Genomic DNA, 26,712 nt, shown 5'->3' with positions numbered 1-26,712 from the left:
GAAATTCTGGGTTGAAAATTCTTTTCTTTAAGAATGTTGAATATCGGCCCCCACTGTCTTCTGGCTTGTAGAGTTTCTGCCGAGAGATCAGCTGTTAGTCTGATGGGCTTCCCTTTGTGGGTAACCTGACCTTTCTCTTTGGCTGCCCTTAACATTTTTTCCTTCATTTCAACTTTGGTGAATCTGACAATTATGTGTCTTGGAGTTGCTCTTCTCGAGGAGTATCTTTGTGGTGTTCTCTGTGTTTCCTTAATTTGAATGTTGGACTGCCTTGCTAGATTGGGGAAGTTCTGCTGGATAATATCCTGCAGAGTGTTTTCCAACTTGGTTCCATTCTCCCCATCACTTTCAGGTACACCAATCAGACGTAATTTGGTCTCTTCACATAATCCCATATTTCTTGGATGCTTTGTTCATTTCTTTTTACTCTTTTTTCTCCAAACTTCTCTTCTCGCTTCATTTCATTCATTTGATCTTCAATCACTGATACCCTTTCTTCCAGTTGATTGAATCTGCTACTGAAGCTTGTGCATTCATCATGTAGTTCTCGTGCCATGGTTTTCAGCTCCATCAGGTCATTTAAGGACTTCTGTACACTGGTTATTCTAGTTAGCCATTCGTCTAATCTTTTTTCAACGTTTTTAGCTTCTTTGCATTGGGTTCAAACTTCCTCCTTTAGCTCAGAGAAGTTTGATCATCTGAAGCCTTCTTCTCTCAACTCGTCAAAGTCATTCTCCATCCAGCTTTGTTCCATTGCTGGGGAGGAGCTACGTTCCTTTGGAGGGGGAGAGGAGCTCTGATTTTTAGAATTTTCAGCTTTTCTGCTCTGTTCTTTCCCCATCTTTGTGGTTTTATCTACCTTTGGTCTTTAATGATGGTGACGTACAGATCGGGTTTTGGTGTGGATGTTCTTTCTGTTTTTAGTTTTCCTTCTAACAGTCAGGACCCTCAGCTGCAGGTCTGTTGGAGTTTGCTGGAGGTCCACTCCAGACGCTGTTTGCCTAGGTATCAGCAGCGGAGGCTGCAGAACAGCAGATGTTGCTGCACAGCAAATGTTGCTGCCTGATCTTTCCTCTGGAAGCTTTGTCTCAGAGGGGTACCCGGCCGTGTGAGGTGTCAGTCTGCCCCTACTGGGTGGTGCCTCCCAGTTAGGCCACTCAGGGGTCAGGGAGCCACTTGAGGAGGCAGTCTGTCTGTTCTCAGATCACAAACTCCGTGCTGGGACAACCACTACTCTCTTCAAAGCTGTCAGACAGGGACATTGAAGTCTGCAGAGGTTTCTGCTGCCCTTTGTTTGGCTATGCCCTGCCCCCACAGGTGATGTCTACAGAGGCAGGCAGGCCTCCTTGAGCTGCAGTGGGCTCCACCCAGTTCGAGCTTCTGGGCCACTTTGTTTACCTACTCAAGCCTCAGCAATGGCAGGCGCCCCTCCCCCAGCCTCACTGCCACCTTGCAGTTGGATCTCAGACTGCTGTGCTAGCAATGAGCAAGGCTCTGTGGGCATGGGACCCTCCAAGCCAGGCATGGGATATAATCTCCTGGTGTGCCATTTGCTAAGACTATTGGAAAAGCACAGTATTAGGGTGGGAGTGACATGATTTTCCAGGTGCCATCTGTCACCCCTTCCCTTGGCTGGGAAAGGGAATTCCCTGACCCCTTGCGCTTTCTGGGTGAGGTGATGCCTCGCCCTGCTTCAGCTCACGCTCGGTGGGCTGCACCCACTCTCCTGCCCCCACTGTCCAACGAGCCCCAGTGAGATGAACCCGGTACCTCAGTTGGAAATGCAGAAATCACCCGTCTTCTGTGTCACTCACGCTGGGAGCTGTAGACTGGAGCTGTTCCTATTTGGCCAACTTCTAATGGACTGTGATATTTTAGAGTAATTAGTACACCTCAAACATTTATCATTTCTTTGTGTTGGGAACATTCAAATTCTTTTCTTCTAGCAGTTGGAAAATATACAATAAATCATTATTAACTATAGTCACCCTGTAGTACTATAAAACATTAGAATGTATTCCTCCTAACTATAATTTTGTATCCATTAACCAAGGTCTTTCTATCCCTCAATCCTCCTGTCCTTCCCAGCATCTAGTAACCACTATTCTACTCTCCGCTTCTATGAGATCAATGTTTTTAGCTACCACATGAGTGAGAATGTGTGCTATTTGTCATTTTATGTCTGGCTTACTTCACTTAACATAATGTCCTCCAAGCTGATCTATGTTGCTGTGAATGACAGATTTCATTCTTTTTTGTGGCTGAATAGTATTCCATTGTGTACACATACCACATTTTCTTTATTCATTCATCTCTTGATGGACTTTTAGGTTTATTCCACATCTTGGCTATTGTAAATAGTGTAGCAGTAAACATGGGAGTGCAGATAGTTCCTCAAAATACAGATTTTCTTTCCTTTGTATACATGCCCAGTAGTAGGATTGCTGGTTCATATGGCAGTTCTATTTTCAGTTTTTTGAGGAACCTCCATATTGTTCTCCATAATGGCTGTACTAATTTACATTCCCACCAATAGCATATGAGTTTCCTTTTTTCCACATCCTCACAAGCATTTTTTATTTTTTGTCATTTTGATAATAGCCACTCTCACTGGGGTAAGATTATATCTCACTGTGGTTCTGATTGGGATTTCCCTGATGATTAGTGGTGTTGAAAAGTTTTTTTAATATATCTTTTGGCCATTTGTATGCCTTCTTTTGAGAAATGTCTATTCAAGTCTATAGCTCATTTTTAAAATTGAATCATTTGGTTTTTTGCTGTTTGGTTGTTTGAGTTCCTTATATTTTCTGATTATTAATCTTCCATGGGATGGAGAATTTGCAAATATTTTCTCCCATTCTGTGGGTTGTCTCTTTGCTTTATTTGTTCTTTTGCTGTTCAGTAACTTTTTAGCTTGATGTAATCCCATTTGTCTATTTTTACTTTTTTTCCCTGTGCTTTTGAGGTCTTATACAAAAAAAATCTTTGCCCAGGCCAATGTCCTGTAGTGTTTTACCATTGTTTCCTTTTAGTAGTTTTATAGTTTCAGGTCTTACATTTTAGTCTTCAATCTATTGGGAGTTTTTTTTTTATATAGTGAGAGAAGGATCTAGTTTCACTCTTTTGCATATAGATATCCAGTTTTCCCAGCATCACTTATTAAAGAGACTGATCTTTCCTCAATGTATGTTCTTGGAAACTTTGTTGAAAAGAAGTTGGCTGGAAGTGTGTGGATTTATTTCTGGGTTCTCTATTCTGTTCCATTGGCCTGTGTGTCTGTTTTTATGCCAGTACTGTGCTATTTTGGTTACTATAGCTTTGTAGTGTAGTATAATTTGAAATAGGGTAATGTGATGCCTCAGCTTTGTTCTTTGTGTTCAAAATTGCTTTAGCTATTAGAGGTCTTTTGTGTTTACATACAAATTTTAGGATTGGTTTTTCTGTTTCTGTGAAGAATGTCATTGGTGTTTCTGTGGGGATTGCACAGAATTTGTAGATCCCTGTGGGTAGTTCAGACACTTCAACAATATTAATTCTTCCAATCAATAAGCATGAGATATCTTTCCATTATTTTGTATGTGTCCTCTTCAATTTCTTTTATTAGTTTCTCATAGTTTTTCTTGCAGAGATTTTTCACTTCTTTGGTTAAATTTATTTCTAGGTATTTTTACAGCTGTTGTAAATGAGATTGCTTTCTTGATTTATTTTTCAAATTTATCACTGTTAGCATATCAAAATGCTACTGATTTTTGTACCCTACAACTTTACTGGATTTATTTATTCATTCTAAGGATTTTTTTATGGATTCTTTAGGTTTTTCTAAATATAAGATCATTTTGTGTCCAAACAAGGATTATTTGACTTCCTCCTTCCTGATTTGGAAACCCATTGTTTCTTTCTCTTGCGTAATTGTGCTGGCTAGCACTTCCAGTGGGCATCCTTATCTTGTTCCAGGTCTTAGCGGAAAGGCTTTTCATTTTTCCCCATTCAGTATGATGTTAGCTGTAGGTTTGTCATATATGGCCTTTATTGTGCTGAGGTATATTCCTTCTCTATCCAATTTGTTGAGAGTTTTTGTCATAAAAAATGTTGAATTGTATCAAATGCTTTTTAAGCATCTATTGAAATGATCATATGCTTTTTGTCCTTGATTATGTTGATGTGGTGAATCACATTTATTAATTTGCATATGTTAAGCCATCCTTGCATCTCTGGGTTGAATCCCACCTGATTTTGGTGAATGATCTTTTTTTTTTCCTTCAACTTTTATTTTAATTTCCAGGGTACATGTGAAGGATGTCCAGTTTTGTTACATAGGTAAATGTATGCCACGGTGGTTTGCTACACAGATCAACCCATCACCTAGGTATTAAGCCCACCATGCATTAGCTACTCTTCCTGATGCTCTCCCTCCCCAACCCTGACAGGCCCCAGTGTGCATTGTTCTCCCCACTATGTCCATGTGTTCTCATCATTCAGCTCCCACATAAGTGAGAACATATGGCGTTTGGTTTTCTGTTCCTGTGTTAGTTAGCTGAGGATAATGGCTTCCCACCCATGTTCCTGCAAAGGACATGATCTCATTCCTTTTTATGGCTATATAGTATTCTATGGTGTATACGTACATTTTCTTTATCCAGTGTATGGTTGATGGGCATTTGGGTGGATTCCATGTCTCTGCTATTGCGAATAATGTTGCAATGAACATACATGTGCATGTATCTTCATAACAGAATGATTTATATTCCTTTGGGTATATACCCAGTAATGGGATTGCTGGGTCAAATGATATTTCTGTTTCTAGATCTTTAAGAATCACCACACTGTCTTCCACAATGGTTGAACTAACTTACTTTCCCACCAACAGTGTAAAAGTGTTCCTTTTTTCTCTGCAAACTTGCCAGCATCTGTTGTTTCTTGACATTTTAATGTTCACTGAAGCTGATCTGCTAGTATTTTGTTGAAGATTTTTGTATCTATGTTTGTCAGGGATATTGGCCTGTTGTTTTCTTTGTTTGGTTTTGGGCTTTGTTTGTTTGTGTGTGTGTGTTTCCCTATCTAGTTTTGGTATAAGGGTGGCCTCCTAAGCCGAGTTTAGAAGTTTTCCCTCCTCTTTCATTTTTTGAAATAGTTTGAGTAGAACTGATATCAGTTCTTTTAGTAAGTGGTAGTTTTCAACAGTGAAGACATCAGATCCTGGGTTTTTCTTTGATAAGTGACTTTTTTATTACTGCTTTGATATCACTACTGCTTACTAGTCTGTTTGGGTTTTCTATTTCTTCATGGCTGAATCTTAGTAGGTTGTATGTGCTAAGGAACATATCCATTTCTTCTGTGTTTTCCAATTTTTTGGTGTACAGTTGTACATAGGAGTCTCTATTGATCTTTTGTATTTCTGCAGTGTCCATTGTAATGTTCCCTTTTTCATCTCTCATTTTATTTGTTTGAGTCTTCTCTTTTTTCTTAGTCTAGCTAAAGGTTTGTCAATTATCTTTTTCAAAAACCAACTTTTCGTTGTTTATCTTTTGTATTGTTTTACTGTCTATTTATTTCTGCTCTGATCTTTATTTCTTTTCCTCCTACTAATTTTGGGTTTGATTTCTGTTTTTCTAGTTCCCTAAGGTGCATCATTAGGTTGAAGTCTTTCTATTTTTTGATGGAGGAATTTATGTTTATAAATTTCCCTCTTAGTACTGCTTTTGTTGTTTTCCACATGATTCTCATATGTTGTGTTTCCATTTTCATTTGTTTCAAGACAGTTTTTAATTTTCTTCTTAATTTCTTCATCAGCCCATTAGTCATTAAGGAACATGTTTAATTTCTGCGTGTCTGTACAGTTTCCAAAGTTCCTCTTATTATTGATTTCTAGTTTTATTCTACTGTGATCAGAAAAGATACTGAGTATGATTTCTACTTTTGTAATTTGTTGAAACTTGTTTTGTGGTCTAAGATATGGTTTAGCCTGTGGAATGTTTCATTTTCTGATATGAAGAATGTGTATTCTGCAGCAGTTGGATGAAATGCTTTTTAGATGTCTATTAGGTTCATTTGCACTAGAGTATAGTTTAACTCCAATGTTTGTTGATTTTCTGCTTGGATTATCTGTCTATTGCCAAAAGTGAAGTGTTGAAGTCCCCTACTATTATTGTATTGCAGTCTATCCCTCCGTTTAGATCTATTAATATTTGCTTTATATAGTTGGATGTTCTGGTGTTGTGTGTATATATATTCACCATTGTTATATTCTCTTGCTGAATTGACCCATTTGTTGTTATATAATGAACTCTATGTCTCTTTTCACAGTTTTTGATTTAAAGTTTACTTTATCTGATATAAGTATAGCAATTTTCTGCCTTTTTTTATTTTCGTTTGCATGGAGTATCTTTTTCCATCCCTTCATTTTCTGTCTGTGTGTGTCCTTATATGTGAAATCTGCTTCTTGTAGGCAGAACATAGTTGGGTCTTGCTTTTTAATCTGTTCAGCCATTCTACATCTTTTAGTTATAGGGTGTGATCTATTTACACTCAATATTATTGATAGGTATGGACTTATTACTGCTATTTTGTTACTTGTTTTCTATGTGTTTTGTAACTCCTTTCTTCTTTTCCTACTGTCTTCCTTTGTGGTTACGTGATTTTTCTCCCATAGTATGTTTGAATCCATTGCTTTTTATTCTTGTTATATCTATCATAGGTTTTTGCTTTGCACTTACCTTGAAGCTTACAAAAAAAATCCTGTAGTTACAACAAGTTATTTAAAACTGATATAAACTTAACTTTGATCACAATAAAAGGAAAAGAACAAACAAACAAAAATCATGTACACATTAACTCCCTGTACACGTTAACATTGCTATTCCCCACCTCAGTTGTGACCTTGGAATAAATTTGCAGACCTGGGAAATGGAAATCATGTTTGGTGACTAAAAAGTACTACATTTATATCGATTCTAATTTTGATGAATAAACAACCCTGAAGAGTTCTGATTCAACTAGAAACACAGAAGCATTTTATTTCTGAATCTTCCCATCACAAAGAGCAGCAAAGAAAGTAAAAAATAAACCTACAAAGTAAGAGAAAGAAATCATAAAACTTCACATTGCAAATAATTGGTACCAAAGATGCAGTGGAATGGGAAGTGAGGAACAGGGAGAACAGAGAAGGCCTAATGGGAAATGACCTCAGAAACAGCCAGCAAATATAGCACATTTTTTAAAAGCTGGGGTAGCTTTGGAAGGTTAGAGTTCTATCTCTTGTTGGTTATGGTCTTAGTGAACCCAAGGCCAGTAAGAGAAATACACAAAAATGAGATCACACAGGAGGGCAAAATATCAAGTCTTTTGCCACAACATCAGAAGAGGAAGCCCTAGAGCTAAGCCTACAAATCTATCCTGGTCTCACCCCTCCATAGTAATCTCTTGTTAAACATCACTAAAATATGAGTAACAAAAAAGAAATGTGCCCTACATTCTCATAAAGATACTACAGAGAAAATTTAAAAAATGAAAAAGAACAATATAGCCTTCTTAAAGACAATGAAAACACCAGAAAAATTATTGACAGAAGGCAGATAAAAAGTGCAACCTAATATTCCAACTGAGAATTTTAAACCTTTATGCATCAATTGAAACTATAAGGATAAATATCAAAACATAGAGAAGAGATAGCTACACAAGAAGACATGATAGCAGATAACAGGAGGGTATGAAACAAGAACTGACAGAACGTATGAAAGAAACAGAAGAAAAATACAAAGCCAGGTAAGACTAAACTATAGTCAATACTAAGAATAATAGATACCATAGAAAACCACAGTAAGGATACAGAAAACAGAAATAAAATACAACAAAATGCAAAATAAAATAGAAATAGGAAGGAAAAGGCCCATACATATATATAATTTAAAAATTATACAGAAAAAAGGGACTAAAAGGAATATATGTATATTCCTTCTATATATGTATATGCATTTTTATACTTTTTCTTATCCTTATATATATATATATACACATACATACACACACACACACACGCACACACACACACACACACACATATATGGTTCTATACACAAGTATAAATAGTTGCTGATGATAAAAACCAACTCATGGAACTTAATAAGCACTTAAGCTATTTCAACAAAAAAACCTTTCCTGAAATTAAATAAAGACAGAAAAGAAGAAACTAAGGAAAGAAAGAGGGGCATGGAGGGAAGAGAGGAGACAATGAAGCAAGCAGACTGAGTTGAATCTACATATAGAAAAAATATAGATATATTGAATATCAGGGAAAACCGACCCAGAATGGCCAACCCTGAGACTATCCTAGTAAAATTATTTGAACTTTAAAATAAGAAAAAGAATCCTTTGGGCAACCAGGTAAAAATAACAAGTCACTAATAGGAGAAAGAAATCAGGTTAGTTGAGGTTTATTGACAACAACACTCAACAAAGGCCACAGAAAACATGAGAGCAACACCTACAAGATACTCATGAGAAGAGGGTATAAGACAAGGATTTTATATCCAGCTCAATTCCTCTTAAAGTATAAAGGCTAGAGACAACTACCGTCAGTTATTATTTGTGATAGTTATATTCTACAAAGTCTTTGCAGGTACTGAATTAGCATATACTGAATAATTGCTCCTAGGGGAAATCTAGGGTTAGGTTCCTGCAAGCCGATGGTCATAACATTTTCATCAATTGATTGTATATAGCCTTGTTTTATGTGGGCTTCTGTTTAAAGATGCCTTATTTAATATATATTGTTGATGCATTATCATTTAACTCAATTAACAGCACTATAATTTATGCCTAAACAAAGCTTATCTAAAACATCTATTTTCTCCAGAAGGCACATTATAGCCTTCTTGCCACTAGGAATACTCACCAGCACTTCAGCACTATGCTTCAGGGCCATATTAAAAGTGAAATCACCAACAAAAGCACAAAAATGCAAAAAACATAGCAACAAATTGGCCATTCAAAGGACAGTTGTCCACAATATGAGAGATGAGAAGACAGGTCTCAGCTGAGAATGTACCACTCTGCTCACATCCTTAAGGTGATCCCAAAAGTATAGATTTACAGAAAAGAAATGAATTTTAGCAAGTAAGAAAATTCTAACATTTATGTTGGAATCCACAAACAGTGGAGATTGACTATAGTTTTGAAAATTCAAGAGTTTGGGAAATACTGTTCATGTGAAAGCTTCGTTAAGAAACCTCTTGAGTACAAACCAGCAAACCAAAGATAAATTGGATTAATTAAAATTAGACGGTGAATTGAGGGACTGGGGAAGAGAACAGAAATTAATATTATCATTGCTCATGTGAGAAAAGTTATTGTCTGAAATAAGAGAGGAATGAGAGTATAAGGGAAAGGTAATCTTTGGATTAAAAATTAAGACTTCCTAAATATCAATGGGAAAGGACTGCAATTGAAAAAATCAGGAAAAAAAGTTTTGTATAGTACACATTTTTTAAACTTGTATATAGAAACACAGAAAACATAACATAAAATGACAGAACTAAGACCAAACATACATTTCTATCAATGTATGTATATAAGCTTAAGTAATCTATTAAAAGGAAAAGATCTGATAAGATCACAAAACAGAATTCAATGCTATACTTTACACAAAAGACATGCCTAAACTACATCATTTTAAAAGCTTAAATATATTTTTCAAAAAAGAAAAACACAAAGTAAAATAATAGGAGTTGTGATCATAATATTAAACAAGGTAGAATTCAGGCCAACCATCAAAAGAGACCAAAAAATGGCACTATATTGCTAAGGGTACAATTCACAATGAAAACAAAACAGCTACAAATATGTTTGATGCTCATATTTAGAGTTTATTGATACTTTTGTAACAAGTGAGATCATACCTCATAGGGAACTACAGAGTGTCTCAGTAAGTTAGGCAGGGCTTGTTATAGGATTGGGGTCTGTTATAGGGTTCAAGGACCTGTGGTTTTCCTGTTAATCAGGTAATGTCAGAAGGTGGCAACAACTCTATAACCAGGTATCTTAGTGATATTTATCTACAAATCAGGAAGACCAAGAACAGCTGAAGTTATAATTGGTAACAAAGCAACAGTTGTTTGTGTTGGCTGGGAGAGGGTGATGCGTGGTCATTTCTCGGATTTGCACAGTGTTCTTATTTTTGTCTTTGTTCACATGTGATTACGGAGTGGTCTTGTTTTGTCCAACTCCACTGTTGTCACAGGGCGCCTCTCTCTCATGTTGATATTGTAAAATTGTGTAAGTTCAACAGCAGAACATCATGGGCTAGCTGTAAGAGTCAGGCCAGGTACCAATTGACACCTACTGGGGGCTGCTCTTTTTTCTCAATATTTATACACACAAAAAAAAAACAGAGTAGCAATTTTCATAAACTAGAACTTACAGAAAAAGGATATGTTGAGATACTAATAACAGGAGATATAGACTTACCTCTCTTGGTCTAAAATAGATCAATTTGAACTAAAAATAATGACATAAACTACCTAAAGAACATAATCTACAATGCAGAGCTGAGTGACATATACCAAGATTTTATCTGAAAATAGAGAATACAACTTATCTTCAAGTGTTCATGGAACACTCATGAAAATTGAATACATATTCGTTCACAAAGAAAACCTTAATAAATTCCTAAAAAGAGGCTGGGCACAGTGGCTCAAGCCTGTAATCCCGGCACTTTGGGAGGCTGAAGCGGGTGGATCACGAGGTCAGGAGTTCAAGACCAGCCTGGCCGAATGTGGCAAAACCCCATCTCTACTAAAAATACAAAAAATTAGCCAGGAGTGATGGTGGGTGCCTGTAATCCCAGCTACTCAGGAGGCTGAGGCAGGAGAATCACTTGAACCTGGAAGGCGGAGGTTGCGGTGAGCCGAGATCGTGCCACTGCACTCCAGCCTGGGTGACAAGTGCAAGATTCCATCTCAAAAACAAAAACAAAAAAAAAAAGAAAGAAAAAAAGAAATAATACAGATAACTTATTCTGATAATAATGAATTAAAACTGGAAATTAATTACAAATTCAAAACATAAAAACTCCTGATCTTTTAAGTCAAATGGAAAATATAAAGAAAACCTATAAATTTTCTAGAAAACACTATTAATGAAAACAGTAAGTATCAGACCCTATAGAATAAAACAAAAGCAATACTCAGAAGAAAATGCTTATATCATTAAAACATAAAAATAATTAAGACATGCAGCTCAAAATTTTTTAAAAGAATAACAAAATAAGTCAAAAATAAGGTAAATAAATTAAGAAAGACAAAGGCAGAAATGAATTTGAACAGAATATCAATAGAGCTAATACCTAAAACAATAATAATATTTATTAAGAGATACTATATACAAGCATTGTACTAAGCTCTGGCAATAAAGAGATGCAAGACAGAATTAATACATAAATAAATAAATGAGAGGGTAAACAGTTCCTTACTTTAGACAGTTTTCCTAATTAAATTCCCCTTCATAGATATGTTTTACAAATATCTGATACTGACACTACATAACTGAACACTTTCACAGCCATGAAAAGAATTCTTTTTGATTGTCACTATAAAAGACTTCTGAGATAACTTTAAACTTAAATATAAACTTCCTAGACAAAATCACCGGCTCTAATTTTATAAATCTCTTTTCTTCTCATGTCAACAGTTAAAATATGTGGAACATAAACATTTGTCTAAAAACAGAAAATCAGCTACTGTTTGTGGGAAAAATAAGTTTATGCTTCCCAATAAGTTAATGTGAGATAGATAGGCAGGCAGACAGAGATAAGAAGGATAGAGTTTAAGAAAAGTCTTAACTCTTCTAATCATGCTTTATTTTTCCATTGTCTGAAAGAATGTGAGTCAGCTATACAAATTTTTTGAGCAAGAGAAAAAATATAAGGATTTGAGGAAGCCCTGGAAATGAACTCAACAATCATGAAGACAAAACATTTCCCTCCTACTGGGTTTTTCCCATCAGTCTCTAAACATCCCTAAAAATGTACTCAGTGACTCATCACTTTCCGTGTGAGGAGGGCTGTGAGCCTCACCAGCAGTACCATGCGGACCATATGTAGGGCAGATAGTGCCAAGGGCCCAGAAACACTGTATCCTACATGGTTTCCAGGTTGGTTCCGGAATCAACTGTCTGAGTCGAACTCAGTGAAAAAGGAGACACCTGCAGAAGGAACTGAGATGGGAGCTGATCTTCTAGGTGGATCTTCAGGAGTGAAAGGAAGGAGGAACACACTGAGCAACTCCTGAGGCTTTCTAGACACCGCCCTCATGCTCAAGCATGCCTGAGGTGGGCGGGCTGAAAGCAGTGAAAGCAGAAAGATCCTTCATTCCTGTCCAGTGCTTCCAGAAGAGGGATTCTGATTCTTTTGGAGAAGTAGTATATGGCAGATGTCAAAAGTAACCCACCTACTTATGCAGAGTCTCTGGAGGCATGCTGCCTTAGGGTCCAGAGATTAGATAGATAGATAGATAGATAGATAGATAGATAGATAGATAGATAGATAGATAGACAGACAGACAGACAGGTTTCTCCACCCCCTGCACTGAACTTCTTCCTCTAACTAATGTCCTCTTTTCCACTTTCACAAACATCTATCTTACCTGTCTCCATGATTCTAATTTCTGTTCATTTTTCAGCCTAGTATGTGCTAGCCTCTGCCCCCATCATTCTTTTTTCCCCAGGCACATGGAGGTATACATGACAAATTAAAAATGCATATATTTGTATGCACCTTAGAGTGTACAACATGATGTTTTGATATGCATCTACATTGTGAAATGGTGATTACTACAATCAACCTAATTAACCTATCTATCACCCCACATAGTTACCTTTTATATGTGTGTGTGGTGAGTATATTAAAATCTAAGTATTAGATGTCTGGCAAATTCCAAGTATAAAATACATTATTATTAACTATAGTCACCTTGCCATACCATAGTTCTCCAGAACTTATTCATCTTATAACTGCATGTTTGTACCACTTGACCAACATCTCCTTATTTCCCCACCCCCAGAACACAGGTAACTACCCTTCTACTCTCTGTTTCTATGAGCTCAACTTCTTTAGATTCCACGTATAAGTGAGATCTTGCAGTATTTGTCTTTCTATGCCTGGTTTATTTCAACTTTAAGCATAATGTCCTTCAGGTTCATCTATGTTGTCACAAATGGCAAGATTTTCATATTTTTTAAGGCTGAGTAATATTCATACACACACACACACACACACACACACACACAATGTATATATAACATTTAGTCCATTCTTTGGTCGTCAGACACATGGGTTGTTTCCGTATGGATGTCCCCACCCCACATCTCTTGTTCACTCTTAGGAGGAGCAAGGGCCATCGTAAAGATCATATGCCTTCCCTCAAACCCACAAAGCCAGGCCAGGTCCTGAGAGCCTCCCATTTTTCTCCCCTAGGACAATACCCTGAAATGCTCGAGTTTATGTGCCTTCTTCCAGTCCTGCAGGGTCAAACCAGTTGTCAGCCAGGATGCATGTACTTGCTTTCCATGGGGGTATGCTCAGAGAACCGGACTGGAGTACCGGGAAGAAGCAGGCAGAGTGTTTGGGGGACTTGTGGGCCAGCTGGAGGTGGGGTACACAGGCAAGGCCTCCCAAGTGCCTGTGGTCAGGCTTCCTGAGGGAGTTTGTAGGGCAGTTAGCAAGGTTTGCAGCCTCTCTTCCTCCTCCCAACCTCTCCCAACCACTCAGCCATTCCAATCACCCCAGTATTCTGGGTGGCGTGAGAAGGAAGAAGGTCTCTTGGGGAAAAGGTCCCACATAGCTGGGGGAGCCAGGGGTCACTCACTGAACTCTCACTTTCTCCCACTGGAGAAATCGAGGGCCAAGGGGTAGGAGTGATGTGGGTAAAGTGAAGCTGTTCTTCTTATCCTCTTCAATCATCTATCTATTCTCAGATTTTTTGCTCCAGTCATGTGCTGGAACTTCTCTACTGAACTCCCAGATTCCCCCAGTGGTACTCCCCTCTGTGGGTAGCTGTCAAAATAGATGTTTCTGTGGAGGGACAACAGTAGAAAGGTCCTAGACCACCATCGTGCTGACATCGGCACCATTATTCTTCAAAATTGCTTCTTGGTGAAACCCCGTCTCTACTAAAAATACAAAAATTAACTGGGCGTGGTGGCACAGGCCTGTAATCCCACCTACTTGGGAGGCTGAGGCAGGAGAATCACTTGAACTTGGGAGGCAGAGGTTGCAGTGAGCCAAGATCGTGCCACTGCACTCCAGCCTGGGCAACAGAGTGAGACTTCATCTCAAAAAAAATTAAATTAAATTAAATTAAATTAAATTGCTTCTACCGAGCTGACTCATGACCCTTTAATTACTAAAGCCAGTAAAGGCTTGTGGCTTCTTCGGCAGACCTTCTGCTAGCCTTGACACTGTCCACTGTCCTTGTTTGTGAAACTCCTCCCTCGGCTTGTGAAGCCCACTCTCTCTGAGTGTTCTCCTTCTCTCTAGTAGCATCTTCTTAGCCTTTTAAGCTGGCTCCTCCTGATCTGCTTGCCCCTGGAATGGTGGCATCCCCCAGGAACTTGTCTTTGGCTTCTTCTCACCTCACAATTTTCCTGGGCCCTTACCTACTCCAATGACTCCAACTATCAATATGTTGATTTCCAAATTTACATCTGCATGGCTTCTCATGCCTGGTTTCTAATTAATCCCATCATTTCCACTTCCTATTAAAAGACAGGAAAGTGGTAGTTAAAAGCGTGGACTCTGGAGACAGAATGCCTGGGCCGTGGGGCCTTAGGGAAGTCACCTAAGCTCTCTCTGTGCCTCAGTTTTCTTATCTGTAAAATGGAAGGGGGAGAGTAATAATAGTACCTGCTTCATAGAATTATTGTTCAGATTGAGTTAATGTATATAAAGTACCTAGAACAGGACCTGAAACATAATAAGCACAATGTATTTGCTAATTTTTTAAAGTTTGGCATCACTGTTTAGTTATCTCCTGTAAGCATCTCAAGTTAATTACCTAAATCCATCTTCAATATATTCATCTAATATACTCATTTTCTCTCCACCTCTAGTGCCCATACCTTAACCAATTCCAACTATTTGGTATTGCAACTGTCAGGCCATACTTACCACTCAAGCTTTATTTCTGGCCATTTTTCCCATACCCATAAACCCTATCCTTTGATTCCACAACAGAAACTGAGATCCAGTTCATGCCTCCTTAACCATGTCATGCTCTTGATTCAGAGCCCTTATCTTCTCTTCTGGCTTACTCTGCCTGGAAGCTTCTCCCTCTTTCATTCCTCTCTACCTAGAACACCTAATCGCCACTTTCATGCAGAACCACTTGGACATAGTTGTACAGCCTATGCACTGAAGAACTTCAGGGTACTCTATTCACATCTTGGTCTATGTGGCCAGAATTTCTTGAATTTGTGTAGTGTGTACACGGTCATACACGATGGTCCTGGACCACCTTGCCATATCCAGAAAACTTTTGCTTATAAGTCTCTGCTTAGAGATCCCTTCCTTCAGGACGTTCTTCTGGCCTCTTGATCAAATCAAAGCCTGTTTTCTGCTATACCTGTTTTCTGCCCACCTTTGGCACCTCATGCTGTTAATAGTAGCCCTTTCCACAAAACGTTGCAATATATGTTTACTTATGTAGCCCCTACTAGACTCTTGGTGGTTCAGCGTGTCCAAACCAAACTCCATAACTTCTCTTCACCCCAACTTTGACCAGTCATTCACTCTTCATTACCCAAACTTCTCTTCTTTTATATTCTCTATTTATACAGAACCATCTGTTCATCATATTTTCAACCAACCCCTTGACAAATTTCTTATCTTCCAGCCATAATTAGTAAATACCCATAGGACTTTTATATCTATTTCCATGAGAGCACATTCCACCTCAGTTATATCATAATTTTTGTTTATGTGCTAATCTCTCCATAGGCCATGGACTTAATAAAAGCACAAGGTCACCTCCCTATCACCAGTACCTGACATGCTGCTTGAAACTATGTTGTTTTAACATCTTTAAATATGTAATAAATAAATATAACAAAATAATTTGTAGGATTTAGAATAAACTATAAATCTGTATAAACCATTTGTTAGGACTTCACTAATTCACTCATATGCCTTGAGACCTTGGTTTTTTCCTTTTTGATATATTTCATTTATTTATAATACTGGTTTTTATTCAGAAAAAAATACTGAAATGTGAATTTTGTAATAACTAAATTAACATACTTCCTCATATAAGTAAAAATAATTTTAGTATATACTCACATATGTTACTACTCACTAAGTCTATTTCAATGCTGAACATTTAGCTGGTATAAAATTAATACTGGCAATTATGGCATGAAAAGAACATTGCCTTGGAGAACACTGTAAGTAGTAAAGCAATTCCAAAAATTACGAACTTAAAATTAGAATTCTAAAAACTGTTATTTTAAGTAAATTCCCATGATTCTTCTGATAACAAAACATTCTTACTACTTATAAATGTAAAAACATATTTCCTTTTAACAATAAATTCTCCCATCCCGAGAAAAGAAAAGAAAAAAAAAATTACTGTGTTTGAGTCTGGTCTCTGACCCTTATTGATCTTGTGGCCTTGGACAAGTCAATCCTACAAAGCCTCAGTTTACTCATAAGTAAACAAAAAAGAAAGCAATTATAATATGATCTTACCGAGTAAAATATCAATATTAGGCCAGGCATGGTGGCTCACGCCTGTAATCCCAGCACTTTGGGTGGCCAAGGTGGGCGGATCACAAGGTCAGGAGATCGAGACCATCCTGGCTAACACAGTGAAACCTCGTCTCTACTAAAAACACAAAAAAAAAATTAGCTGGGCGTGGTGGCGGGCGCCTGTAGTCCCAGCTACTCAGGAGGCTGAGGCAGGAGAATGGCGTGAACCCGGGAGGCGGAGCTTGCAGTGAGCCAAGATCGCGCCACTGCACTGCAGCCTGGGCCAGAGCAAGGCTCTGTCTCAAAAAAATAAAAATAAAAAATATCAATATTAAATGTAACGTGGTATGTGAAAGTGATTTCGAAACTGTGAAGTGCTGGGTATTATCTATTATCTCTGTTAATATGATTCCCACCACATAAACCACTTTCCAAAGAATAATTCAGCCCCTGAATGAATTTGGTTCTCGCATATCTCTTTATCACCACAGCTGACTCTGGAAGATAAAAGTCACATTATCTTGAAAGTGAAGAAGAAAATATAGTGTGCATAAACAAAATATACATTTATATTAGTATTTAAGTGTACACTGCATTTGTGTTAGGTATTTTAAAGATTTTTAGGAAACAAAGTCATAAGCTTTAAGTCTCATCCTCAGCTACCAAATAGTATAGAACAAGGTCAGCAAACTTTTTCTGTAAAGTGCCAGTTAGTAAATATTTCAGTTCTGTGAGCCATATGGTCTCTGTCACAACTACTCAACTCAGCTGTTGTGCAAAAACAGCTATAAACAACATGCAAATGAATATGGCTGAGTTCCAATAAAATTTTATGTATACACACTAAATTTTGGGTTTTATATAGTTTTCACATGTGTTTTAGTCTGGTCAGGCTGCTATAACAAAATACCTTAGACCAGGTAACTTAAAAACAACAGAAATATATTGCTCACAGTTCTGAAGGCTAGAAAGTCCAAGATAAAGGTCCTGGCAGACTGAGTGTGTGGTGAGGGCCCATTCTCACAGATGGTACCTTCTATGTCCTTGCATGGCAAAAGGGTCAAGCAAGCTTTGTCAAGCTTCATTTATAATGGTGCTAAATTCTGTTCATGAGGTCTGTGCCCTTATGATCTAATCACCTCCTAACGGCTCCACCTCTTAATATTATCACACTGGGGATGAAGCTTTAACATATGAATTTTGGAAGAACACAAATATTCAGACCACAGCAACATGCCATAAAATATTATCCTTCTTTTGATTTGTTTCTGCCATTTAAACATGTAGAAATCATTAGTGCATGAGCTATGTAAAAACAGGCAGCAGGCCAGATTTGGCCTGTGAGCCAGCCCCCCATGTAAAGATAACACTCCACATTGGACATTTAGACATGTTTCTGGTAGAACAGTAATGCAAGTTAATTCATTTAACTATAGTAAATTAGCTAGGGTTGGTAGCTTTTCAAAATTAGAATAAATTTCAGATTATATTACAAGTACAATTCTTGATTCCTTCTTGGAGCATTGTTGGAAGACATTTGGAGGTGGCTATTCTAAGGAAAGTCATCATCTACATCAATTCAAGATCCACAAAAATGGTACTTCTGCATATGCTATACCACATCATCTGCCTTCAAGTGGCTTATCATGGAACCTGGAATGGCTTATACATTTTGAGTGTTTATTACAAATTAGCATCTGAAGAATTCTTGTACCTGGTCATGTATTCTATTTCTCAGGCAATGTAGTAAGAGTGTAGTTTGAAAAGTCACTCAAACCAGGGTTGCTATGCTCCGAATGTTTGTGTCACCCTAAAATTCATGTGTTGAACCATAATCACCAATGTGATGGTATTAGCAGGTGGGGTCTTTGGGAGGTGATTAAGCTTTAGGGCAGAGCCCTCATGAATGGGATTGGTGCCCTTATAAAAAAGGGCCCAGAGAGCTGCCTTGCCTCTTCCCCAATGTGAGGACACAGCAAGAAGGTGCCATCTATGAAACAGGAAGCAGTTTATCACCAGACCCTAAATCTGCCTGCACCTTGATCTTTAATTTCCCAGATTCTAGAACTGGAAAATACATTTCTGTTATTTAAAAGCTACCCAGATTTTGGTATTTTGTTATAGCAGCCCAAATGAACTAAGACAGGGGTTAAATCTCAGCTTTCCTGCTCAATAACTATGCGATTTCCCAGCACTTTGGGAGGCTAAGGTGGGTGGATCACAAGGTCAGGAGTTCAAGACCACCCTGGCCAAGATGGTGGAACTCCATCTCTACTAAAAATTCAAAAAAAATTAGCCAGTCCTGGTAGTGGGCACCTGTAATCCCAGCTACTCAGAATGCTGAGGCAGGGAATTGCTTGAACCCAGGAAACAGAGGTTGCAGTAAGCCAAGATCATGCCACTGCACTCCAGCCTAGGTGATAGAGCGAGACTCCATCTCAAAAAAAAAAAAAAAATCAAAAACAAAAACTGTGATTTAAAGGGAGCTTGTCAAATCCTTTAAGCTTAAGTCCTCATTTGTAAAATAAGAAAAAGAATAAGAATATTTGCATGGTTTTTGGAAAGTGAAAGGAGGTCACACAGGTAAAGCGCTCAAGGCAACACATGGTTCCTCTCCCTCATTCTAGTTCCAATTTCAAAAATATGTTTCAAAACTCATGTTACTCTAAAGCAAGGCAAATTTCCATCTTTTACTTCTCATTTTTTTCTGCATTGAGTATAATCATATGAGGAACCAGTAATGACTCTACAATTCTTGCTCACACCTGTAATCCCAGCACTTTGGGAGGCTGGTGGGCAGATCGCTTTAGCTCGTGTATCCAAGACCAGCCTGGGCAACATGGTGAGACCCCATCTCTACTAAAAATGCAAAAAAAAAAAAATAGCCAGCTGTGGTGGTGCACACCTGTGGTCTCAGCTACTCAGGAGGCTGAAGTAGGAGGATTGCTTAAGTAAGGTGGGCTGGGGAGGGGGCAGAGGTTGCAGTGAGCCAAGATCACGCCACTGCACTCCAGCCTTGGTGACATAGCAAGATCCTGTCTCAAAAAAATAAATAAAATAAAATTCTTATCACATATTAGTATTCATGATCACATCTATCCGCATTTAAAATGCCTTCTAACAATGAAGCTAAGCACTCATTTTATTGAAACATTCTAGATACGTCTGTTTTCTAATGCAGAGACATTCACAAGAACATCTAAGCATTAACCTCAGTGTACAAACTGTCAAAAAGGTTTTGAAATCATGAATGTTTTTCCATGTAAAATATTGATTTAATGTTTCTCAGAAAAATTCAAGTCTAAGGGTGGCATCAGCAGAATAGCAGTTCTCAGGATTCACCCACCACGCCACTTCCCTACGCCTCCACTGAGAGATCAACTAGCAACTGTGCACAGATAAGAACACTTTGGTGAAAATCCTGAAACATAGAAATAAGCCTAAGTCACCTGCATGTTCCATAGAAGTGAGTAAAAATCCACATTGAAAGGGTAGGAGAAATGGTCTATCTCCCTTCCCCAAGTCAGCACAGTGCCATACAGAGAGGATTCCCCAGGGCCTACAGTGGGAAAAGACAACCTGGGTGGTGGACATCCAACTTCCCTAGGATTCAGAGATGCTTCCCAGAAAGCCCACTCTCTTCTCACCTCACAGTAAAGGTAGGGAAAAACTGCACAGCTAGACTACCTGGGATCAGGTAGAACCAAAGAAAGAGTTGCAAAGCCCACAGAGACCAGTGCACAAATTTTGGTGAAAGTTCAGTGTACCTCACAGCAGTGGTGCTAGATCAGAGATACTAGATCCCCCACCACCCACCCCACAAAGCTGGACTGGTCACTCCCACAAGAGGTGGGAAATGCTACCTGCTTTGAATCCCTAGATGGCTAGCCACCAGGCCCAGCCTCAGACTTGGCCAGAGCATCCCCTCTCATCCAGGAAGGGATAAGACCCCCTGACAGTGAATTTCAACAACAAAAAAGTAAGGACTAGTTCTGCCACACCTAGGAGTTTAATCAGCATTCCTTGCTGCCACAGAACATGACCCCAGATCCCTCCCAGGGAGGGAGACAAATCTCAACAGTACCTTTCTAATGAGTATAGCAGTTGGTCTATTCATCCCGATATATGTAACCTCAGGAACCCTCCTGCAACCCTGTCCAACTGCTGAACTGAAATAGTAGTACCTTCTGGCCACAGAATACACCCTGTGGCCCAGCTTGATCAGAGGCAGTTGAAATGCCTATCCAGTAGCTCAGCCTGATTGCAGAGCTCAGCCAGTGGTCTTGCCAGATAGCAGAGCCCAGCTAGCTGCCCCACCCAAATTCAGAGCAAAAGCAGCAGCCCAGCCATCTAAAGAACCTAAAAGCAAGCTCTGCCTTTCCAGGGTCATTACCAGCTGACTCATCTAGAAGCATGGGCTAGATTAAATAGTGAAGGTCTATTCCTGGTAAGGGACACCTATAAAAGCCAGAAAAGGTAGCTGTCTCTGCAAATGCACAGACACCAATGCAAGAATGCGAGAATTACAAAGACTCAGGAAATCATGATACCTCCAACAGAAACTAACAAACCTTCAACAATGGACCCTAAAGAAAAGGAGATCTATGACATGTCAGAAAAAGAATTCAGAATAATTCTCTTTAAAAAAAGAAGAAGAAGAAGAAGAATTTCAAGAATACACAAATTAAAAATTAAATGAAACTTGGAAAATAATACACAAACAAAACAAGGAGTTTGACAAAGAAATAGAAACATTTTTTAAACCAAAGAGAAATCCTAGAGATGAAGAATACAATAACTGAAATTAAAAATTCAATAGAAAGCTTCAACATCCAGCTCAATCAAGCTAAAGACACAATCAGTGAGCTGCCAAACAGAACATTTGAAATTACCCAATCAGAGGAGCAAAGAGAGAAAGAAATAAAGAAAGCCAGCAGGAATTGTGGGACACCATTTAGACACCTTATTCATGTGTAATAGTAATATAAGAAGAAGAAAGAGAAAAAGAGCCAGAAAATATATTAAAAGGAATAATGGATGAAAACTTCCCTAATCAGAGGAAGGAAGCCAGCATCCAGGTACAAGAAGTTAAAAGGTCTCTGATCAAATTCAACTCAAAGAGGAGTTCACCAAGACACATAATAATTAAACTACCAAAAATCAAAGACAAAGAAAAAATTCTGAGAGCATCAAGAGATAAGGAATACATCACATGCAAAGGAGTCACAATATGACTATCTGTGGACTTCTCAGCACAAACCTTGCAGGCCAAGAGAGAGTGGGATGATAGAGTCAATGTGCTGAACATGCTGAAGGAAAATATCACAAAACAAGAATACTTCATCCAGAAAAGCTGCTTTTCATAAATGAGGCATAAATAAAAACTTTCCCAGACAAACAAAAGTTAAGGATCCTTCCCTAGGCATCCTTCACTAGGCATGCATTACAAGAATTGATATTAAAAAAAAGTTCTTTAAACTTTAAACAAAAAACTGCTAATTAATAACATAAAATTTACAAAAGCAAAAGATTCAATGATATAAATAATACAGAGCAATATTCAGAATGCCCTAGGACTGTAATGGTGGTACGTAAAGTAATCTTATCCTTAGTAGGAGGGTTAAAGAATGAAATTATTAATAACAACTATAGCTAAAATGAATTGGAAAGGGATACACACTACAAAATGATAATACACATTTACATAAAAATATAAATTCAGATATCAAAAACATAAAATAGGAAAAAGTCAAAGCATAGAGTTGTATGCAATCAAAGTTTCATTGTTATCAGCTTCAAATAGACTGTTACAAGTGTAAGATGTTCTACATAAGCCTCATGGTAACCGAAAAGCGCACACACACACACACACACACACAAAGATACAAAAAATACTACTACAGAAAACCATCGAACCACAAAGCAAGACAACAACAGAGGAAAAAAGAAACAAAGATCAGAAAACAATCTTTTAAATGACAGTAGTAAGTCTTTACCTGGCAATAATTATCTTTAATGTAAATAGATTAAATTCTCCAAAAAAAATTGTAGAGTGAATGAATGAATTTTAAAAAACAAGACCCAACTATATGCTTCCTACAATAAATTAACCTTTTATATGCTTTTAAGGATACACATAAACTAAAAGTGAAGGGATGGAAAAAGACTTTTCATCCAAATAGAAACTAAAAGAAAGCAGGGATAATAATACTTACATCAGACAAAACAGACTTAAGTCAAAAACTGTAAAAGGAGAAAAAGAAAGACATTATAAAGAATTGCTTCATCAAGTGGATATAACAGAGGTAAATATATATGCAACCAACAGTGGAGCACCTACATATCTAAAGCAAATATTAAAAGATTTGAAAGGAGAGATAGACTGCAATACAATAATAGTAGGAAACTTTAACACACCACTTTCAATAATGAGCAGACCACGCAAACAGAAAATTCATAGGGAACCACTGGACTTGAAGAACACTTTGGACCAAATGGTCCTAACAGGCATATACAAAAGTTCCATCCAGCATGGATAGAATACACATTTTCCTCAAGTGCACATGGAACATTCTCCAAGACAGATCATATATTAGCCCACAAGAAAAGTCTTGGCAAATTTAAGATGATTAAAATTATATCAAGTACCTTTCCAAGCACAATGATATGAAACTAGAAATCAATAAGTGGAGGAATTTCAGAAACTGTATTAATATATGAATATTAAACAACATGCTCCTGAAAAACCAATAAATCAATTTTAAAAATTTGAAGGGAAATTTAAAAATATCTTGAGACAAATGAAAATGGAAACACAACACACTGAAATTTACAGGATGCAGCAAAAGCAGTTCCAAGAGGGAAGTTTATAGCAATAAACTCCTACATCAAAAAGCAGAAAGACCACAAATAAACCATTTAATGTTATGCCTCAGGAAAATTAACAAAAAACTAAGCCCAACGTCAGCATATGAAAAGACATATTAACAATTAGAGCACAAATAAGTAAAATAGAGACTAGAAAAGCAATGAAGGTCAATGAAACAAAGGTCAATGAAACTGAGAGGTGGTTTTTGAAAAAATAAGCAAAAGCAACAAATAAGGTAGAATAACCAAGAAAAAGCACTCAAAGTGAAAAATGAAAGAAGAGACATTACAACTGACAACACAGAAAAACAAAGGATCATCTGAGACTACTGTGAACAACTATATGCCAAAAAATTGGATAACCTAGAAGAAATGGATAAATTCCTAGACACATACAACTTACCAAGACTGAATCACAAAGAAATAGAAAATCTGAACAGATCAATAACAAGTAAGCAGATTGAATCAGTAATCAAAAGTTTCCCATCAAAGAAAAACCCAAAATCTGATGGTTTCACTGCTTAACTCTACCAAACATTTAAAGACAGATTACTGTCAACCTTTCTCAAACTCTTCCAAAAAATTAGAGGACAGAACCCTTTCAAACACATCCTACAAGGCCAGCATTACCCTTATACCAAAGCCAGACAAGGAAATCACAAGAAAATGAAACTACAGGCCAATATCCTTGATTAGCATAAACGTAAAACTCCTCAACATAATAATACCAAATCAAACTCAACAACACATTAAAAGGATCATTCACCATGATGAAACTGAATTTATGCCTGGGATGCAAAGATGTTTCCACATATGCAAATCAATAAACATGTACATCACATTAACAGACTAAGGAACAAAAGTCATATGATCACCTAATTAGATGCAGAAAAAGCATTGACAAATTCAACATCCTTTCATGATTAAAAAATTCAATAAATTAGATATAAAAGAAATGTACTTCAACATGATAAAGCCCATATATAATAAGCCCATACCTAACATTATACTCAACAGTGAAAAATTGGAACCCTTTCCTACAAGATCCAAAAGAAGGCCAGGATGCCCATTCTTGACACTTCTATTCAGCATAGTATTGGAAGTTCTTGCCAGAGCAATAAAGCAAGAAAAAGAAAAGAGACATCCAAATAGGAAAGGAAGAAATGAAACTGTCACTATATGCTGACAACATGATCTTATATATAGAAAACCATGAAGAGTCCACCAACACACTACTGTTAGAAATGATAAACAAATTCAGTAAAGATGCAGGATTTTTAAAAAATCAACATTCAAAAATCAGTAGTGTTGCACTACACTAACAACAAACTTTCCAAAAAAGAAATCAAGAGAATAATCCCATTTACAACTGATACTAAAATAAAATACATTACTTAGAAATAAATTTAACCAAGGAGGTGAAAGACCTGTACACTGAAAACTATAAAACATTAATGAAGGAAATTGAAGAAGACACAAATAAATGGAAATATATCCCATGTTTGTGGATAAGAAGACTTAATATTGTTAAAATGTCCATACTACCCAAAGAAATACACAGTCAGTGCAATCACTATCAAAATTCCAATGTAGTTTTTATAAGTATATTAAAAATACTCCTAAAATTTATATGGAACCACAAAAATATTGAATAGTCAAGTCAATAACAAGCAAAAAGAACAAAGCTAGAAGCATCACGCTACCTATTTCAAACTATACTACACAGCAATGGTACTAAAACACCATGGTGCTGGCATAAAAATAGACACATAGATCAATGGAACAGAAGAGAGAGCCCAGAAACGAACCCCTACATCTGCAATCAATTGATTTTGGACACATATAAGATGGGAAAAGGACATCCTCTTCAATAGTGTGGAGAAAACTGGATATCCATATGCAAAAGAATGAACTTAGACCCTTATTTCACAATATATACAAAAATCAACTCAACTCTTAACCATAAAACCAGAAACTTTAAAATTACTAGAAGAAAACATAGCAGGGAAAACTACATGACATTGGTCTGAACAATGATTTTGACAACCTGTGGATTCAGAGAAAATATTTACAAACCATACATCAGATAAAGGATTAATTTCAAAAATACATAAGGAACTCAAACAACTCTATAGAAAGAAAATAATAGTAATCCAATTAAGAAATGGGCAAGAGTACCGAATAAACATTTCTCAAAAGAAGACATACGAATGGCTAACAAATTAATGAAAAAATGCTCAATATCACTAATTATTAGGGAGATGCAAATTAAAACCACAATGAGATAGCGTCTCATGCTTGTTAGAATTGGCTATTATCAAAAAGACAAAAAATAAATGTTGGCAAAGACTTGGAGAAAAGAGAACACTTTTATACTGTTGGTGGGAATGTAAATTAATACAACCATTATGGAAAATGGTATGGAGCTTTCTCAATGAACTGAAAATAGATCCACCACATGATCCAGCAGTCCCACTTCTAGATTATTTAGCTGAAAGTTTGAAATAATTAATTGTGTCAAAGAAATGTCTGAACTCCTGTGTTCACTGCAGCACTATTCACAATAGCCAAATTAAAGAATCAACCTAAATACCCATCAACAGACAAAGAAAGAAAATGCGGTATATATACACAATGAAAAAAGAAGAAATTCTATCATTTGCAACAACATGGATGATATTGGAGAATATTATGCTAAGAGAAATAAGCCAGAAAGACAAATAGACATATTCTCACTTAATATGGGGAGCCTAAAACAACTGAGCTCATGGAAGCACAGAGTAGAATGGTGGTTACCAGAGGCTGGAGGACATGGGAGGAATGGGGAGACAATAGTCAAAGGGTACAAAGCCTGAGTTAGAAAAAAGGAATACGTTTGATTTTTTTGGACCTAAAGCACAGCACGGGGAATATAACTAATAATTGAGTACCACACATTTCAATATCACTAAGAGAATAAATTTTAAATGTTCTCATCACAAAAAAATATTAAATATTTGAGGTGATGGATATATTAATTTGCTTGATTTGGTCATTACATATTGTATTCACAAATCATCACTTTGTACCCTATAAACATATATAACCATAATTTGACATCATATAATTTAAAA

Source organism: Symphalangus syndactylus, chromosome 8 (assembly GCF_028878055.3).
Source record: "Symphalangus syndactylus isolate Jambi chromosome 8, NHGRI_mSymSyn1-v2.1_pri, whole genome shotgun sequence".
NCBI classification, from domain to species: Eukaryota; Metazoa; Chordata; class Mammalia; order Primates; family Hylobatidae; genus Symphalangus; species Symphalangus syndactylus.
This window is presented reverse-complemented; position numbering follows the sequence as displayed.